Below are 6,646 nucleotides of genomic sequence, written 5' to 3' on the forward strand. Positions count from 1 at the left end.
ACGGGAGAATACAGCATAAAAACTGTCCAACCCTTACACTTTTATACAGCAACTATAGAATATACATGCCTCACGCCAGGTTTCGTTTAAAAAGTGCGTTTCACGCTCATTTTATATTTTTAGCCCACAAACGGTCCAGCAAATGTTTCGCCCCGCTACGCCCGGCAATCTTGAAGACCTTCGCCCCACCTTTTCAAATTTCGGGATCTGCGCCTGCGGCATTTAATAAGAATGTACTTATTCTTATGTTAATACAATGTATCTAGTGGTATCTCATAAGAAAGTAAATAGTGCTATGGTATCATAATGTACATAGTGTTATGTTTAAGAAAGTACTTAGTGCTACATGTATGCTAAAAGTACTTAGTGCTATGCTCAAAGAATGTACATGCTACAATAAGGATACAGTTTTTCAAGCTTTCTCAAATGCATCTGACTAGTAAATAAGGGCACAGTTAAAAAAGTTAATTCGTCACTTTATGATTCATATGACGCTTTACATGAACGAATTGCTGTTGTGAATTCAACTTACTCGCCTCAATATTCCCCTCCACAATTTAAATAAAAAAGTAATTGGCCTATAATTAGATAATATCTCATTTTCAAAAAAAAAAGCTATTACAACAATTTTATAGTCTTTCAGCTAATTGGAATCTGATACTATTGTAGGGAATTATCACTATTTATTTTGAAAAGAATGTCTATTTTTTCGGGATTAATTGTTAGCATTTTATATCTTATGACATCATGAGCTTATTCCGTATCAGAATATAAAAAATGTTGATATAAACTGTTTATTTTTTAATAAGACTGTATAACCTGTCGATCGGAACGGCGTATGAAAGTCTAAGAAAAAAAATATTTACTTTCTCTGGATAGATTCAGTCGATTTAGACTTGGGCAAAATGATTATTCAGACTGAAATCATTTAAATAGTGCTTAATGACCGTGTCAAACTGAAATCTTTTACTAGTGCGTCATGACCGTTTCAAATTGAAATATTTTAACTAGTGCTCAATTACCGTTTCAGACTAAAATCGTGTTACTAGTGCTTAATGATCGTTTCAGACTGAAATCTTGTAACTAGTGTTAAATGACCATTGCAGACTGATATCTTGTTACTAATGCTAAATGAGCGTTTCTGATTGAAATCTTGTAACTAGTGCTTAATAACCATTTCGGACCATGATCGTTTCAAACTGTAATCTTGTTACTAGTGCTAAATGATCATTTCAAACTGAAATCGTCTTACTAGTGCTTAATGACAGTTTTAAAATGAAATCTTTTTGCTAGTGCTTAATGACCGCTTCAGACTGAAATCGTATTACTAGTGCTAAATGACTGTTTTAGACTGATATCTTGTTACCAATGCTTAATCACCATTTCAGACTGAAATCTTGTAACTAGTGCTTAATGACCGTTTTACACTGAAATCGTATTACTAGTGCTAAATGACTGTTTTAGACTGATATCTTGTTACCAATGCTTAATCACCATTTCAGACTGAAATCTTGTAACTAGTGCTTAATGACCGTTTCACACTGAAATCGTGTTACTAGTGCTAAATGACTGTTTCATACTGATATCTTGTTACCAATGCTTAATCACCATTTCAGACTGAAATCTTGTAACTAGTGCCAAATCATTTAAATTATGGAATTAAAATACCTTTCTCCTCTAAAAAAGAAAGACTATTTTTCAACATTTCTCGTCGTCTCCTTGCACTCATCTTTCCATGCTTGCTGTTAATTGCGAATAATACTAATAAGTTGCAATCTACCTGATGGGCCATTCACGCTACGCTACAATAGCGTAGGCGTGTTATAGTTGAGGCGTGCTAATATATGCATGCTATAGTGTAGGCGTGCTAATATATGTTTGCTATAGTGTATGCGTGCTATTATAAGCGTGCTATGATGCAGGCGTTATATAGTGTAGGGGTAGCATGAGTGGCCTAGTAGTAAAGATTAATTAAATTCGGGTAAATCTCCAGGACATTTATTAGTTTTAATCAGTATTTTTAATTTTTTTCGGGTAGGTCACGTTATTTATGAGACTCGGAACCGTGATAGTATCGTATAGTGGAAGATATTCACGGGGTGTACATTATAGCTCATTTTCACGGATGGAAAAATCGCCAAAATAAATTCTGCCCATTTGGAAGTGTACAAGCAAAAGTATTGATAAAAGTTTTGAAGCCTCCACAATAATAAATGCCAAACATTTCGTATAACCTTTTCATTGAAAATTGCGATTTTTTTCATCCGCGAAAAAAACCCGCCATTCTGTACACCGAACCAAGATGTACAGGCTGAGGTGCGATGGTTTGAAGCTTAACTGGTCAACATAAACTTTACAGGTCGACGGAGACGTCAATTTGTTGTAAGAAAAAAATTTAGGATTTTATTTCTATGGGGTGTTTTACCGAATAGAAAGCTATAAAGAGCCACTAAACGGACTAATGTCAAACCTTTCAAACAGAAACAAACGGTATCATCTACATACAAAAGATCACTTATCAACCACATCGACACACGACAACCACTGAGTAACAGGTTTCTGACCTAGGACAGATGTAGTTAAATGATCCGGGTTTAAACGTTTTAATAGGTACCAACCTTCACCCTAGCCTGAAACATAATGTAACATAACAAAATATAGTGACGAATTTAAAAATATCAATTGAAATGGCTTAAGTTAATCGAAAGACATATTTAAACACAAACAAGTGAACATACAATGCAAGAATAAAATTACATACAATTCAGCAAGCAAGCAACCAAATTTCTTTATTCTTGGTCTTGTGTTCTTTTGTCATTACGAGTCATTCTGTTTACGTCATCTCCTTTCTAAGAAGTACTGTATTCCATGTGCTACAAATAACAAAACATATGTCCGTTCTCAATTTTATTCTTTACACAGCAATTTTCTTTATCAGTTAATGTTTTACCTGATTATTAAACTAATTTTAGTAATGGCATAATTTTAAATCATGCTGGAATCCTTCAGACATTTTCTGGAATAGAACATTTTAATGTGATTAATGATTATCAATCATCTCTTGAACATAACAAATACTGAAAGCAAGACATAATATAATCTTAATAATTCACAACAAGAGGCTGTTAGAGCGACAGTAAACCAGATTCATTCATATTTATTCGTGTCCTGGCATTTTTCAATATCACAAGAACCATAAGTGATGAACGGCGAAAGCGAAAATCTTCAATATCCGACTTTACCACCATTTTGTCATCCAGTAACAACATATTAAAATTCATTTGATTGAATGGTTCATGAGTAAATGAACAAAATGACTGGTAACACAATTTTTAATCTTTCAAGAACCAGAACACAGAAACAGTGAACATTGCCTGTATTAAACTTGACCTCCATTTTGTCATCAGTAACAACATCTTAACATTTTAAAATATTTGGTTGAACAGTTCATGAGTAAATGTGCACAGACAGGACTAGAAACGCCATTTTTCAATCTTTCAAGAACCATAACTCCAGAATCGTACAAGTCAAAATCGTCATTATTGAACTTGACCTGTGTTTTGTTGTCAGCAACAACATATTAAAATGTCAAAAGCTTTGGTTAAACGGTGCACAAGTTAATTCATGGACAGGACTGAAAACGCCATATATCAACCTTTAAAGAACCATAACTCCAAAACCGTAAAAGTTAAAATCTACATTATTAAACTTGACCTCCATTTTGTAGTCAGTAACAACATATTTAAATTTCGAAAACTTTGATAAAACGGTTCACGAGTAATTGTACGGACAACATTTGGCTGCCGCCCGCCCGACCACCCGACCGCCCGACCGCCAGCCGTACATCCCCAAAACAATAACCAACATTTTTTGTCAAAAAAATCCGGTTAAAAATACATCCCCCTTAAACTTTTTAGGTTAATTCCCCTTTTTATACTTTTACTTTTTACGAAGTAGCGAATCCAGATATCAAAAATATCATTCATTCCATCATGGAAACTTAACATTATCATTATCCACGAAAAGGTCATAAAAATGAGGTCGCAGTCAGATTAACCTTGCTAGAGGTACACATGACAAATGCCGATTGAGGATTTTGGAAAAGAGATTGAGTCTTGCGAATACCTTACCAATATTTCCGTACACCAAATATACTGGTTCGTTTGCTCATCATAAGTACGAGAAACTGACCAATATCAAAATATCAAGCATTGACCGATGAATCATTAAATTTTACGGACAAAAAAAATAGGTCAATGTGATATGAGCCCTTCCAAACAACATATATTCCTTACAATTAGTCCATACACCAAATATATGTTAAGTACTGATTAATTAAAGCTTAACTAACTGACGTAAACTGTTATCACAGAGATATGTCTGGCTTTTTTTTGTAATTTAGATAATGCAAATGTTGAAATTAGAATAGCACCACTCGAACATGTAAGTTTTGCAAATGTTTACAGTCACTGAACCATAACTGAAGGTACATGGCTGAACAATCTCCATGGAAATGAGATTTACCAATGATAATACACACTAAATATAGTGGCCTTATTGCTTATAGTGCCTTAAAAATAGACTACAACACCAGAGACATATATACACAGAGATTGGCAACTGTAACAGTGGTCAACGAAATCTAATCCACGACACGCATCTCACGAGACTTTAACGAGATCGCCATATTGATTCTAACACGACAAGTACACCACCACGCTTCGAATTTTATTACACATCAAGCATTTCAAAACAGCATAATGTAAGTATATATTTCAATTTCTACTATGAATTACCTTGTTTTATTCAGTTTGTAGTAGTTATTATCTAAAATATTGAGACGATTAACGTTTTATTGCAGTATTTAATAATGGTAAAAACTGGGCCGAGATGCACGTTATGGAAATTTTTAGCACGGTCGTAATTTTTATCAAAACATTTTCATTTGAAGAGGAATAAAACAAATTGTGTGATGAATTACTTTCCCCAGACATATTGAATTTGCATGTAGAGGTTGTTTTTATCATATTTTCACCCACTTTGATGCAATTTACAATTAAAAATCAGTATTATAGCTGACGGCCATGTTTATTTTCTTTAATATCAAGACAGACCCCTGTCCATGACTACAGTTTAAAACTTTTCCATCTTCAGAGAATAATTGTTCCCAGCACATTATTTTTTTTCCTATGACATACTGAATTTGCATATGGAGGTTGTTTTTATCATATTTTCACCCACTTTGATGTAATTTACAATTAAAAATCAGTATTATAGCTGACGGCCATGTTAATTTTCTTTAATATCAAGACAGACCCCTGTCCATGGCTACAGTTTAAAACTTTTCCATCTTCAGAGAATAATTGTTCCTAGCTCATTATTTTTTTCCTATGACATACTGAATTTGCATATGGAGGTTGTTTTTATCATATTTTCACCCACTTTGATGTAATTTACAATTAAAAATCAGTATTATAGCTGACGGCCATGTTAATTTTCTTTAATATCAAGACAGACCCCTGTCCGTATACACTTGATACTGTAAATTCAGAAATTATTGCGTGCATTTATTATTGATTTTCTCATTTTAAACTGAAATGCGATTTTAATTTTTACAACTTCTGTTAAGAATCCTGTTAAATTCATTCAAAATTTTTCAAAAAGTGAGTTTTAAACTCTTTCGCATTTTTCGCAATAATAAAAACCTTGCATTAATTTCTGAATTTACAGTAGACTTTTCCATCTTCAGAGAATTATTGTACCCAGCACATGCATTACTTTCTTTCATGACAAACTAGAATTGTGTATAGAGTTTTTTTTTTTCATTATTTCCACCACTTTGATGACATTTACAATTTTATATATTTTTACATTCAGTATCTGACAGCTTTCTCTTTTTTAACAGGGTCCTGCTTGCTATAAAAGGACAAAGATGTTGATCAAATTTACCTGTCAGTGCAGCATACAAGAGATATAATATCATACATGGGCTGAATGTAGGACTCCCAAGTCTTTCTGATTGAAAATAAGACTCCCTGGCAAACAGGAACAACTAGTGATGACTTTTTTCCAAAAGTGACGGCACAGTCATGTTGTGGACTGATTACTACTATCAATGTGATACTTAAAACTAACAATGGTTATGTAAGAGAGAAAAGTACATGTGCTTATCCTGACTGTAAAATGGATAAAAAAGCAAATAAATATCTTGTGTTCAACTTCATTAGTCTTATTTATGTTAACAAAATTTACATAGTTTTTACAAGAAACCATACATGTAGATGTATAACAATATGATGTAGTATGATTTCTAATGAGACAAGGATTTACATGTATGACTATCATTAGAAGACCACTCTATTCACAAATTCCTTCCTCTTCATGGAAAGTAAAATATGTAATTGTTTACATAAAATGACAAAATGTGTAGGAAAAGAAGCAAGAAATGTTCACTATACTTCTGTACACTAGTCGCTTACATTGGTCACCATCTATGTTTGTTTCAGTCCTTTAAAAAAATGTCAATGGTGCTTATTTATATTTATCTGTTGTGCTGTGTTGTTTCAGTTTTACATGTCCTCATTCTGTGATCACTATTTCACCTCTCCTGTTTTGAAAAAATGTTTATGCTAATATTTTCTGCAAT

General features: G+C 33.1%; 1 long non-coding RNA gene across 1 annotated transcript; it reads left to right on the forward strand.

Moving 5' to 3' along the window:
* Positions 1–4,593: 4,593 nt before the first annotated feature.
* On the forward strand, positions 4,594–6,223 carry LOC134699763 (uncharacterized). The gene is made up of 2 exons (XR_010103661.1): positions 4,594–4,762; positions 5,906–6,223. It is a non-coding gene; the product is annotated as an uncharacterized LOC134699763 (long non-coding RNA).
* Positions 6,224–6,646: the final 423 nt, after the last annotated feature.

This window comes from Mytilus trossulus, unplaced genomic scaffold, assembly GCF_036588685.1.
Source record: "Mytilus trossulus isolate FHL-02 unplaced genomic scaffold, PNRI_Mtr1.1.1.hap1 h1tg000085l___fragment_1__unscaffolded, whole genome shotgun sequence".
Classification (NCBI taxonomy): domain Eukaryota; kingdom Metazoa; phylum Mollusca; class Bivalvia; order Mytilida; family Mytilidae; genus Mytilus; species Mytilus trossulus.